Below are 14534 nucleotides of genomic sequence, written 5' to 3'. Positions count from 1 at the left end.
GGGCCATCTCCTGGCGAGGAAATTACTCCATAGAGCGCCTTGTCGTTAAGGGCAAAGTAGAAGGCACCAGATCGCGTAGAAGGTTGCCCGTGCGATAATGCTATTTATTAGGTTATTCATAAACTTAAGGAAGTTATAGATTCTTTCGTATAGTGTATCCGGTACATTTGGAAATCATGTAATTAACTCATTTTATTGCCGTAGATAAACTATCTGTTAAGTGCTTATTGAGAATTATAGAAATCACAAAATGATATCAAAACGATTTCGGCATAAGGTCAATGTTGTACGTTCTTCTGGATCAATCTGGTTTGTCAATTTAAGACATGAGATCAGTAAGTACCTATGACATAAGTACTACGTTTTTCTCTTCACTTGTTTTCAATACATCGAAATTGATCGCTGGTGGCTTTGATCAGTATAATATTTGTGATAAAAAAAAACGTCATAACATCCCCGTCAAAAATCAACTAAAAAGGCTTAGGATTTCGAAACGGGTTTCAATAACTCGACAAACATTAATCTCGGAGGGATTACAAATAGGGGGAGCGGGAAGGTTTCTTGCAAAAATGAAACGAGATACGACAAACAAAAATTCAATCCTTCGAATTACAAGCGCGGCACAAAAGCAGCCATTAGACAAAGTTCGCGGGTGGTCCAGCGTTACTTGGAAATTGTGATTGACTTGATACGAACATGCCAAAAATAAGTTTAATTGTATTTACGTAAGTCAGTTCATAATTAAAAAACAACCACAGATTATCCAACAAACATGTCTACAAAATTGATGTTTGAATATACGTGTATGTTATTATTTTTTCAACCGACCTCATATTAAAAATGACAGAGGTTCTTGTTTTTATATACTTCCAGTTTCGTAATACTAATACATCCTGACATAAATTATTTGAGTTTTATAAATAAAGTAAATTGAAAAGCCTGTACGTTTTCGTTAATTCAATAAGGTCTTGATGCAGAAGGAAAGCCTTTATGCATTATTTAAAATTTTTTACATATATTAAATTAAGCTTCACTCTTTTAAGTTAATCTTAAATTATATGTAAATAAAATTAACATTGCCACAATAGCCAACCTTTTTTCCAAGATCTAAATATTAATGGAAAAAGCAACATCATTATGATAAAGGGTCTATAAAAAGTTTGTCGAGGTTTTTGTAACGTGACGTTTGTTAAATAATATTACTAAAAGTTAGTCTGTAAGTCTATATATATTGCAGTACACTGTCTATCCTATTTTCAATATGAATACATAGCTTGACAACAGGTTGCGTGTCGTCAGTCAATCGGTAATGAACAATGTAAATTCTCTATGGAAATCAAGGGAAGGCAACTTTTGATTAATTAGCGGTATTCTTTTCTCGTAGAGACGGCGGTGCTCGCCATTAAGTCACCGAAAGCAATATGAAAGACGGAGTCATTTTACTTCAGAACGCTTTTCGTTAAAAAATGGTAAATACTTTGTTGAATCTTGTAAAAGTTTCAATAAAATATTTAACCTATTAGTAAATAAATATATTGAGGCGGTGTTTTCTTTGTCATGTTTACCATCTATAAAATTCTTGAACTGTGTTATAGAATATGGTCTTGAGTGGTTACCGGAGTCCGTGATTGCCACCATCCATCTTGAATCATGAGGTCTATACGTCTCAATTGTATAATTTAGCGGTTATCCCGCTCATCATATCGGAACGCATTACTGCTTCACGGCAGAAATAGGCAGGGCGGTGGTACCTACCCGTGCGCACAAGAGCTCCTGCCACCACCAATATACGCAAATTATAATTTCGCGGGTTTGATCTTTATTAAACGATGTTATTCCTTCACCGTAGAACACAATTGTGAACATTTGTTAAATACGTATTTCATTAGAAAAATTGGTACCAGCCTACGGGATTCGAACACCGGTGCATCGCTACATACGAATGTACCGGACGTCTTATCCTTTAGGCTACGACGACTCGGTTTTTCATTCCTTTTTTTTTGCCCTACCTATTCGTTGGTAGCGTAAGAGGCTATTGCAGCTACGCCCGGACCAGTAGGTGAGATCACGGGCTCAACCTGAGAGAATTTGCACTAGCTTCAGCAAGAGTAGTGCTTCGCAGAATCTACCACTAGATTGGAATCGCGACCCACTGAGAAGATCCGGCGAGAAGCTCAGTGGGTTGTGTATATGGGCTAGTACGCTTGTCGAACTCTTCGACGAGTTCGACGAGGACGGTGACCGGTGCTTGAGGGGCCTAAAATAATAAGATATAAGATAAGATAAGATAAGTCTTTCCTTTCGCGCGGCTTATAGCCACAACAACTCGAATCGTAGACATAACTAAATCTATTTTTAGGATCGCCCGTGATCACCAACTCTGTAAAGTAATTAAATTAAAATTAGGGTATACTTCAATAGTTTTAAATATATATCTAAATAAATAAATATATAATTAAATATCTATTGTGTGATCCTTAAGCACGTGGACTAATTTAAAGTGATTAATATAGTGCTTCTACTGATTAAGAACACTCGAATAGTCTGTCTCTGGTTTAAATGTCACTTTTGGTTAAGAACTGAGAGTAGTAGCTCAGAGCTTTCTATTTTGAGAGGTATTTTATGCAAATATCTCTTCTCTCTTGCTAAGAACGAACGTGCGATACTCTAGAGGTCTACAATAAATTTCCACCCGTTGACACGCGAAGAACTCATAAGAGTATTGCCCACCGCTGCCTTACCGAGTATTTTATTAATAAAACCGGAGATTTATGAGCAAAAGTTTTAATATTTATGGCTGAGCCATAAATCTGGCGGGGGATAGGGTTGATCATTTCCTCTTCGAGGCGTAGCTAAGAATCAACAAGTATGAAATATTGTACTGTGCTATTTACGTATGTAAACTATTATAACGGGAATATGTCGCATCTTTAAAATTGAAGTGGCCTAATCCAAATTTCTTGTTTTTCGGTAAACGCAAAAATGTAATTGAAGAATTGTAATTTTTTTATAGTGTCTATTTTATTATTATAGTTTAAAGTAATAAAGTAATAACCTTATAAATAAAGTAATAAATACTTTAAAGTATACGCTTGATTTAAAAGAGACGAAAGGAACACTTAGTCCTTTTCTAGACTTGAAGAGATTGTTTAATTTTATAAGCTGAATAGAGTACATGTTTTTATGTTATTCAAAGTATAAAATTAATTTTCTAGTAATTTTTAGTTAAACCACTTCGATTCTGAAGGTGCGATGTTGTGGTAATACGACTTTGTCCTAAAACTAGTAAAAAAGTAATGTAGATAACCATTGATTTCAACCAAATACAAGTTTTACATTTTGTTGTTTTTGCCCTTTTTATCGTGGTGATTGAATATATTACTCTTTGAATAACAATATAGAGATGAAATGTTATTGATGGATCAGATCGTATTTTCCAATACTCATTTAAGGTTGGATTTGAGATTGTACTATTGTACAATACTGTAAAGATACCCGTGGGCGACTCGCGAATTATTATAAGTGGACGGTCCCGTTACCTACATTAATATCAAGAGACGTCTGCTACTGACTTACAATCGTATTATAAGTAGAGAGGGGGGTTCGGTGAATGTAAAAGCGACAGGGCCGAATTTGAGGTGACTCAAAATAAAAACTTTTCATACATCTGAGATTAAAGATTGTTTAGAAGACAGAATGATGATATCGGACGAAGGTTCCAAAAAATATAAAATTTTGTGATTTTTTTTTTAGCATAGCATGACAATTAACGTCATTTTTTTTCGAACATTCTGAACTTCTTCATTTCGAACTATCTGTTTGAATTTCATTCGCTAATATTCTAGTGTAGTTCACCGTTAGTTGACATGGACAATAGTCCAATGCGCTGATCAGACCAGGCCATTCACGCAGGCGAAGATAGCCAGAGTTGGTGCTGGATAGTCTAGGAGAAAGTTATTCACAGATAAATATTGATAGAGAATTATCGGCGCAAGAAATCATAGACATTTAATGATGAAAATTTTATTCATATTATCTGCTTTAACGCATTAGTGTCATTATTGCGATTCATGAATCTTATTATACAGTCAAATGAAAGCTCGATTCATTATCTGATTATTTGAAATTCACCATAGCACCTGTCTGTTTTAGTCAAAGAGAATTTAGATCTGATTAAATTTACTGAGTTCGCTCCTGCGTTGTGGAGAATGGATTAAGATCTAACCGAGATATTTGTAGATGAGATTTGAATGCGGTATTGTCGTCGCTTTCATTGTTTGAATGGACGGGCAATTTCGCTAGATGGATTTATATTGTGCATTCTATATTATTTGGTATCGCAGTAGAGTGACCATTCATTTGTAATGCATAAATAAAATTATATTTATTACTACAAATTTGTTATATAGCTATTTTGTATTTATTCACATTTTGATATTATAATTATTTCGATAGTATTAAAGCCGTTTTAAGATGACGCAAATATTATCTTTTAAAATTACTGATTAATTTAAGTGACCAATATCGTATTGTTTCTCGTATTCCTACTTAAAAAATATCGTTATTTTATTGTTTGTCGCTTTACGAATATTCATAAATTTAAAGCAAATACTGACTAGGTTGATAAACTTTAAGCAGTTACCAGTCGGTATGTAGAAAGGCAATTACTTCATGTCTCCCTTTTGGAATCCTGCAAATTCCACACGCGACTATTAAATCTTAAGTTGTCATAAAGTCGTAAGTAGCTCAACACCCTTCACTCATAACTTCCTCCCCATCAAGTTGTACAAGAGTCGTAGCGCCGTTTGATGTACTACGACGTATGGAATGGCGGAATCACGTAGGGCTGCCTCAATAAGTAATGACTTTTTGTAGTGACATCCATAACTCAAGTCACCGATTACTTGCTCTAACTTCAAAACCATTTAACATAATAGGATTAGTTTGCCTTTACTTATAGTAATAGTTGGTTGGTACTGAATTTAAAAAATTATAGATAGCTTTTATTTGTTTAGCAGTGTCCTCGATTTTAACATCTTAAATCTCACCTAAGTATCGTACGAATATTCTTGTAGATTGAGAAACGTTTTATTATTTCTCAACAAATTTAAATGGAAATGCTTTAAACAATTGGAAAACAAAATCCCAATTTGTTTTAGTCATTACAAAAATGTATTATATGTCTACGAGGACTCTGGAATTGTCTGCTTACCAGAGATCAGTGGTAAATCTGAATTGCATGACATCGACGTTTCAACTGTATTTTAATGTAGATTTTCCTGTTTTCCTTAAGTTAAACCAGAGTTAGATAGTTAGATACAGAATCAGGGCATAATAAATCCTGACATATTCATAGTAGGTGATTTTAAACACTCAACAGTGTATTAGATCAGAAATGTTGATTCCTTCAAGTCAATAGATCTTTAATCATTTTGACCGGGGTGACCGTCCTCGCCGAACCGGTCGCTTGCGACGGAGAGCTCGCCGAGTAAATGAACCTATAGACACAGCACACTGAGTTTCTCGCCGGATCTTCTCAGTGGGTCGCGTTTCCGATCCGGTGGTAGATTGCCAGTGTTAGCAACAGTCCCGGTTTGAGCCCCGTGAGCTCACCTATTAGCTCGGTGAATTTAGAATAGTCCCTCGAGGTTACTGGAATAAGTAGGAAAAAAAGTTTTTTTTGACCGGATGTCGTTCCCGGTTTTACTTTGAGATAATAGCACCGGCCGCTTCGGAGACTGGTTGGAACGTTTATTGTTCGAGACGAGTGAGCGGGAGAATGGACGGACGATTTTATATATGTATAAGCGGCCAGCTCCGGTTCCGCTCGGGTCTTTAACAAAAATTTCAACAATATTTGACGTTGTTTTATTTTTTTAAATAAAAGAACACTTATTGCGGAATAACTATAATAGTTAGACATATGCTGTCACGACACTTTATGTAAATAATAATGTGTTCTACAAAGTCGTAGTACATTATTTTATTCTATCATCAATAGTATTCGCAGGGCACGCTATATGGCTTCAATATTGGCGCTTTCAATATGGCTGGCAGCTTTTTATTCGTTTTACAGCTAGATTGAAATAGTGATACATAACAAAGTTATAAAAAAATCAACGACATTTTCAACTGCCGATAACAAACAATGTCTGCTGACAGTGAAATGCAGGAAAAGTATTATCGATTTTTGTTTCAAACAAATCAAATCCTGTTTTGCATACCGTATCGGAGACAATGCGTCATTCGTGCAGGAGACCGACAGAAAGGTCTATAGCTATTGTTTGCACAAGCCGGATCGGACGAGACGGTGGAAAGGTATCTTTACAATGATAAAATGAAATATTCAGTACTGCTGCTACGTAATACGTTGATGAATTCAGGTACATTCTCTTTTTGAAGTCCATATCTAGATATGAAACCTGGTATACTTTACGACCATCGCATTAGATATCTTAACAAATATTTTATCAAATTCTGGCAATTTTTTCAGGTTACTGAAACCCATAGACATCTACAACGTAGACGCGTCACCCACCTTGAGATACAAGTTCTAAAGTCTCAGTATAGTTACAACGGCTGCCCCACCCTTCAAACCGAAACGCATTACTGCTTCACGGCAGAAATAGGCGGGGCGGTGGAACTTATCCGCGCGGACTCACTCAAAATTACACAAGGTAACAAAAAAACTCATTTAAAACAATTATTTTAGCTTAGCATAGTTCGAATCTTAATCTCGTCGAATTTAGGACTAGTTACTTATTAAGGACACATTTTCTAGTTTCGCTATTTTCAAATATTTCTTTTTTAAACATAATTAATTGGTAAGCAAAGTAGTATGTGGACTCTCTGAGTAAATAGCAGACTCAGTTATATTCATACCGTATTTGTTCATTCGACTTTGTGCAAAAATCTTACCTATTAGTATATTAGTAGACAATTTCAAAAATTTTTTAATTTTTTTTTAATTCCCTTGTAGAGAGACAAGCATACGGCCCGCCTGTTGGTGAGTGGTTACCGTCGCCCATGGACTTACATGTACGAAAAAAACATTTAGAGATTTAAAATTTCTTAGCCTTGTTGAGCCAGATTACTATTTATTTTTATTTTCCAATTAAACGTGCAAAGGAAACGTAACCCAACCCATGCAGACAAATAATTACATTGTAAGGCTAGAAGCTAGGATTTTATTTGCCACACTTGCAAAAAGTGAAACAAAATAAAAATAAATAAGTTCACAGTCTTTTTATATAAAACGAAGAATCCATACGGTATTCCGTTTTTCAAGAAGAAGGAACATATTTATACCCCTTACGTTATCCTCAAAAAATGAGCCAGAATGATACTTAGAGAAAGATTTTTTTAATTGCCAAAAAAATATAAACAAGTAAATATTATGCTCTAACAAAACCTACCAGAACTCCTTATTCCCATAGTGCGTATATGCAGACTGTGTATTTACAGTAGTAGATATCTACATTGATGAATGACAGAATTAGAAACGTGATAGGGACCTCTTGTGAGTCCGCACGGGTAGCTACCACCACCCTGTCTAATTCTACCGTGAAGCAGTAATGCGTTTCATCAATCTGATATTCAAATCTGACAAGAAATCCTACCACCAGCACCAAACCTAGAATTTTTTTTATTTATTGCTTAGATGGATGGACGAGCTCACAGCCCACCTGATGTTAAGTGGTTACTGGAACCCATAGGCATCTACAACGTAAATGCGCCACCCACCACCACCTCGAGATATAAGTTCTAAGGTCTCAGTATAGTTACAACGGCTACCCCACCCTTCGAACCGAAACGCATTACTGCTTCACGGCGGAAATAGGCAGGGTGGTGGTACCTACCCGTGTGGACTCCCAAGAGGTCCTACCACCAGAAACAAAGTAATTCCGTAATTGTAATTTTCCTTTTATTTGAATTTCATTGATCGTGAAAATTTCGTGATCGGACGGACCACTGAGTGTCTTGCACCTTAAGCATTGCGCCTGTAACTGTATAAAGTTTTGTAAATTCCACTGAAAAAGCTTGAAAAACTTCCTCATTAAAGCTCTATGCGTTTATAAATAGTACAATTTTATTCCGAGCTGCTTTTACATTTTAATTCACAAATAAAAAATCCTTCGGTTTCAATTTATGTGTCAGATTTCCTTTATCAAAACGTTGATGACGTACGGCCCTCTATCTGAATCGAATCAGTAACAAACCAGTCTATTCCGATGTAGCACAACACACATCGCGTGTCTACATATTTGCATATGGAGTGATTTTGCGTGTACACTCTATTTGCGACATGTCGGAATACGATACTCCCTGTGATATGGAAGAGAAAAATACACGAGAATTTCAGCGGATGTTTTTTTTTTTTTTGTGTGTTTTAGTTTTGTCTCCAACTATATAATATATATTTTAAATGTATTCTATCTATAGTATGTATAGCGCGGTATTTTATTGTCATCGAGACCAATTGAATTTGAGTTTTTTGTTCATCATAGACAACAGTCATTTTAGGTAGATTATAATTACTTAAAATTAGTAGTGGGTGTTTACTGGGATTTATAACGTTTATTAGTAAGTATTAATACATATTTTTCTGAACGGTATATTATTATTCGGTGGTTTAGTGTTCTGTGCTTACTTACTTACTTACTTGCTTACTAGAGTTCGAATTTAATAATATATTACTGATTCGTCGTGAACTTAATCTAGGTAAGTGTTTATTTAGAAATAATGGTACCTCCTGCATATCAGGTTCGAACCACAGTTCGATACTACCCAAAATCTTATTAAACTAATGTCTTATACGATGCAAAGTTAATTCAATATGAGATCTTATATAACTGGAAGTACTTTTTATTTATTTATTTTTATTGCCTTTGTAGGCAGACGAGCATACGGCCCACCTGATGGTGAGTGGTTACCGTCGCCCATGGACTTCAGCAATGCCAAGGGCAGAGCCAAGCCGCTGCCTAACGCTTAAATTACTTTTAAGACGATTGATTTTCGAAGTTGTTGTGTGGCAATATTTAATTAAAATATAAAATTTACTTTAAATAAGTCCATGTCGTTCAAACTCTATTCGTTAAGAATTTACATAAAATATTCAAGCTCACAAACTATGTACCTACAATGCTTTTTCTGTAGTCTGTTTACGCCGTAGCACGTAGCTACGTAGCACCTTTATTGCGTGCCGCGCGACACAAAGGGAAGCTACGCTGTAGAGGAATACACAGGATTCGGAATATTTTAGAAATGGACACTCCATGAAATTATTTCACTTCTAGTCATTAAAATTGCTAATATACGTGAATAACGAACTTTGGAAGATTAGTTAATAACGGAGATTTTTATATCGTTGATAAGTAGAGGAGCGGAAAGCTTACAAGAGATTTAACCGCCTTGTAGCAGCAGTCTCTTGACATGCCTTATTTGACACCCGATCATCTTTTAAAGCCATTTTATGTAGACGTCATATAGTTATTTTGTTCTAATGAGCTGTACACTAAAGTCGATGAACTCGTAAAATCCTACACGAGTAATGAAAATTTTTAAACATTTCCTTGAACTGATATCATTGCCGCGCAAGTCAAACATGTTTAGTTTTCAGTACAGATAATACAGGGAGCCCTCCTGTAACATGGTACTTCTACAACACGGTTGCGTTCTAGCACGAAAAGTAAAATTCCCAAAATTTTTTTATAACACGGTACTTGTACAACACGTTAGCGAGATTTTTCTTTAAAATTATTTTGTATTACAAATTACACTATGAACTCACAGTAAATGGGAATATCCCAAAATTTTACTGTTTATTTTTTATGTAGGTATAATAGGTACAAAAATACATACAGGCATAGTTGAGATGTTTCATTCAGAAACAATTACTCTCCTTTTTGCATTGGCTTCTAGTCTCATATAACACGGTTTCGCATAACGCGGGACTATATAGGAACATACATATCTACCGTGCTATAGGAGTGTTATCTGTAAACTGAATATCTTCTAAGAGTGTCAGACACTTGATGACTTTATTCAATGCATGCATCTAATACTTTTTTTTTAAACGGAGAAAGTAAAAATAAATGTCAATATAATTCTACAAGTCAAACATTCTTTTAAATTGCGTTTTCGAAAAATAGTATTCACTTCAGTTTCCGGCAGTCGCGGATATAACTAATTAAAACTATTTTCAACCTTCTAAATCACGGGTTTTTTATTATTATTACATTATTAGAAACGTTTCGAATACATTACAGTTTTCGTAGTCACGGACGATCGAGTCGGAAAAAATAGCCTATTAAATAATAATAATAATAATATTGGAACGTCCATAAATTTGTAGTTTCAGGTACGGTTCTTTGACGGAATGTAAGCGACAGAACAGTATTGCGACGCAATACGATAACGCTTTTATTGTTATTAGCCGACGCGAGACGGGGAGATGATAATACCGGGAGAGTCTGCGAACATTGAATAAGAGAGTTCCTGCTTAGAATATATTGTGTGCGCATTTTTTTTTTGTTGCTTAGATGGGTGAACGAGCTCACATCCCACGTGGTGGTAAGTGGTTACTGGAGCCAATAGACATCTACGACGTAAATGCGCCACCCATCTAAGGTCTCAGTATAGTTACAACGGCTGCCCCTCCCTTCAAACCGAAACGCATTACTGCTTCACGGCCGAAATAGGCAGGGTGGTGGTACCTACCCGTGCGAACTCACAAGAGGTTTTTTTTTTTATTGACTTTGTAGGCAGACGGGCATACGGTCCACCTGATGTTGAGTGGTTACCGTCGCCCTTGGACTTCAGCAATGCCAGGAGCAGAGCCAAGCCGCTGCCTACCGCACCAGTAAAATAATACTTAATTAATTAGTAATTTTTTACTGGTGGTCTTGCCACCAGTAAAAAATATACCAAAATACCATTTATTCTCCACTAGTTTTATGTCTAGAGCTAAATTGATGTTGTAGTGACTATAGTTTACGGTACGGTCTAGCATCAGCTTTGTCGTGACGTGACCTCTCTGTCCCAGTTAAAATCGTAACCGCATTGCATGTAGAAATTTATGTCGCCCTCAAAATTAATGTGCAAGTACACCCATTGACCAAAAACAGCTCACCAAACATCTACTTTACGTAGCAGTGTTTTTAGAATGTTTTTTTTATTGCTTAGATGGGTGGAAGAGCTCACAGCCCACCTGGTGTTAAGTGGTTACTGGAGCCCATAGACATCCACAACGTGAATGCGCCACCCACCTTGAGATATAAGTTCTAAGGTCTCACGTATAGTTACAACGGCTGCCCCACCCTTCAAACCGAAACGCATTACTGCTTCACGGCAGAAATAGGCAGGGTGGTGGTACCCACCCGTGCGGACTCACAAGAGGTCCAGTACCAGTAAGTACGTACGTAAATTATAATTTTTGTATATTGTATTTCGTATCCTAAATTATAAATTTACTAATCGCTTCAACCATGAAAGAGACGTCAAATAATTACCGAACGTGTTATAAGTAATTAATTGCGTGTGTGTTCTGTGGAATAATTAAAGACACTTCGTCGTCTTGTCGCTGTGTAATCAAAGGACACGCTAATGACAACCCTTGAGGTACATACGTGTTTTAGTCTGCAAACGATAGCTATTTTTGATTTATGATATTTTACAATTTTAATTTGATCAAATTGTTAGTATTACCGGCTGAGTCAGGGCGTATGTTGAGTAGGTACCACCGTAGTATTTCTGCTGGTTCAGCAACACAGTCTTGGACCTCATGTCTCAAGATGGCTGCGTTGAGGTTGTGATGTGCTCCGGTAACTGTTTATATAAATTTTTGCAATGAAAGATTATCTTCTCACTTACAGATTTAAAAAAATAATTACTCTAGTATTTGTTATCAACCGCTAATTTATGTTAAATCGATGTTAAACTTTTACGATTTTATTATTATAGCTTTAAGTATGAGGATAACTTATTTTAAATGAAACAATAAATTTAGGTATTGAATCAAACTTAATTTAATAAATCATATGATTTATGATGATATGATCAATTTGGTTAAAATATTTTAGCCAAATTTAATCTTCCTACAAAAAAGTTATTTGACCATCGAGTTGTGACATTAAAATTATTATTTTTTTACTTGCAAAATCTTGTTGTGTTCTGTTATTGAAGTAACTAGAACAGATTTTTTTATAATTTTAACCATTCTACGGAAAATTACGAAAAAAGAACATTTGCCGGATCGAAAAAAAAAAGAAAAATCTATTGCAATCGTTCATTTTCACGTCATTACATTCACTCGTTCGTTCCCTGGGTATCACTGGATGTAATGTTCGTATCTCGGACGATGGATCTCGTTAGGAAATTGGGTACATTCAGCTTTCTACTCGACTGACTCGGTTGATTAGTGTGCCGTGATTCCGGTCGTCATAGCCAATCGCAATTTTCACTCTTTTCACCTTACATATCTCTTGTTCTACGGTGTATTTTGGTTTTCGCAATTTTCTTTAAAATTTCTCGTATGGCCCCGGTTTAGTCGAGGAAATGTTTCAATCATTTAAGTTATTTAAAATTATGCAGCACCTAAATCGTTACGACACCAACATGACATTTTGAAAACAATGATTTATTATTGTTTTTTATTTACTGTCACGTTTTTCTGGAAATGTTTATGCCTATCGCATGATTTCATATTCAGGCTTTGAGAAAATTAATCTGTAATAAGTTATAGTTTATATATTAAGCAGGGATAGCTGGGCAAGCTGTTTGACTTTATACTGTGGCAGACTTTTTCTATGTAAAGAGTAAACAAAACTTCAAGTTTGAAATTATACAGAATCATTAGTAATGTAGGCGAAATTGAAATCTCTGTCAGCCATTACAGAGTGCTGGATACTTTTATTTTCGTTTCATGAAAAAAAGAGAATGATGTTTAAAAGCGAATGGATCCGACGCTCCTCGTTGCAAATGAAAAAATGAACAAAAATGTTCGATTTTATTTGTCCATGCAATTATTCATCTCGTTTGGTTTTTTTGATGCTATCTGTTGTGTTTTACAAGTTTTATTTAGTTCGATATGAATGTTATAATGATAAAATTACGTTTTAAATTGCCTATTCGTTTTCGTAATTTTGAATTCGCTTGTTTATTTATCTAAGCATCTGTTTGCTCATGTTGGTACCAAAAAAACATATGAATTATTCATTAATAAATAAAATTGTTTAATTTTGAGATAAACAGATTTTTTTTAAACTAAATCAGCATTTGCCACAAAATGGGTTTTAATTTGGAAGAACACACTGTATATTAGATACAAGACCGACAAGAATACACTGTATATTAGATACAGTGTGTATTAGATACTGCATATTAGATACAGTGATTCATCCAAATTAAAAGCCATAAATTAAAATTCTTATATTAAATTATACCATAAATTAAAATATAACCCAAATTAAAAACAAATAAAACTAATAAAAAGATAATTAAATTTATACTTTTATTTTTATTCGCAATTTTTGTAAGCGATCACGGGACGCTATAAATCATAACTCTCTTTACAGTCTGAGTTGTATAATCAGGAACGTTAAGCCCACAGCTTAGCCCCCCTCTCTCCACTTCACGTGCGTTTTGACGCGATTATCATACCCTGCCGGTATATCCGCGCAATATTGTTTGAGTTCACGATTACAGAATATTCTGGATGTGGCATATTGAAGAGTTGAAAATTGAGTATACCTTTATGTGTTTACAAGTATGAAGTTGAAGAAATAGCTTTTTCTTTGGAGGATAGGAAAAATCGAATCGACTGTACCCAGTAAAATATTTCGTGGTGTAATTTGATTAATTGTAAAAGAACAATAGGTACTACTTTTACGATTTAATATTGAGTTTATTATTTTCATTTCATTATTTCCGAAGAATACTTTAAACTTTTTGTGGTCACGCACTTAAACGTATTAGGGGCGTATTAAGAAGAAGATAGTCGAAATTGTATAGTCCAAATAACTGCAGATCTATATAAACTAATATATAACATCATAAAATAACAGAACCTCTCCTGGCTGAGCCTGTGCTTGTCCACTTGTTTTGGGTACACTGGAATGGTCACCTTTTGAACACTAATAATCATTAAATCTATAAAAAAATACTGAATTTAACTGTGCACAAAATGCCATATCTAAAAAAAATTCGATTGTTAAGCCACCCCGGCGGCGTTGGTACGGTTTTTGAATCTGCTTCCTTTGTGACGGTTTAATATGGAAATTAACGTTCCCAGCCACCGTGAGCACCTCAACAGCTACATTATTTATCAGTCGTCGCAATCTCGTTTTTTCTATTACGTTCGTTTTTGCATGAGATTTTTTCAAAATTGTAAAATGTTTTTGGCGAATAATAGTACAAATATATGTAAACGCTCGTCGATGTAAATAATATTGAGAAATTTTCAAATAGCATTTGGAAAAATATTATTGGTAAGTTTCAATCATAATTACAAATTAAACTAATTGTCCATTGAAAAT

General features: G+C 35.0%; 1 protein-coding gene across 3 annotated transcripts in view; it reads left to right on the top strand.

Moving 5' to 3' along the window:
• LOC114251111 (uncharacterized) overlaps nucleotides 1–14534 on the top strand; it is a 29323-nt gene that overhangs the window by 10027 nt on the left and 4762 nt on the right. Inside the window, exon 1 of one of the 3 annotated variants that reach the window (XM_089736363.1) lies at nucleotides 6259–6677. The exons of the other annotated variants lie outside the window; for them this stretch is intronic. The gene's annotated coding sequence lies outside the window, so the exon portion shown is untranslated. Of the gene's footprint in view, nucleotides 1–6258; nucleotides 6678–14534 lie in introns of those variants that run through there. 3 annotated transcript variants of the gene reach the window in all.

The sequence above is a fragment of the Bombyx mandarina genome, chromosome 21 (assembly GCF_030267445.1).
Source record: "Bombyx mandarina strain Sakado chromosome 21, ASM3026744v2".
Lineage (NCBI taxonomy): Eukaryota > Metazoa > Arthropoda > Insecta > Lepidoptera > Bombycidae > Bombyx > Bombyx mandarina.
The sequence above is the reverse complement of the archived record's forward strand: the minus strand, read 5'-3'. Positions and strand labels throughout refer to the sequence as shown.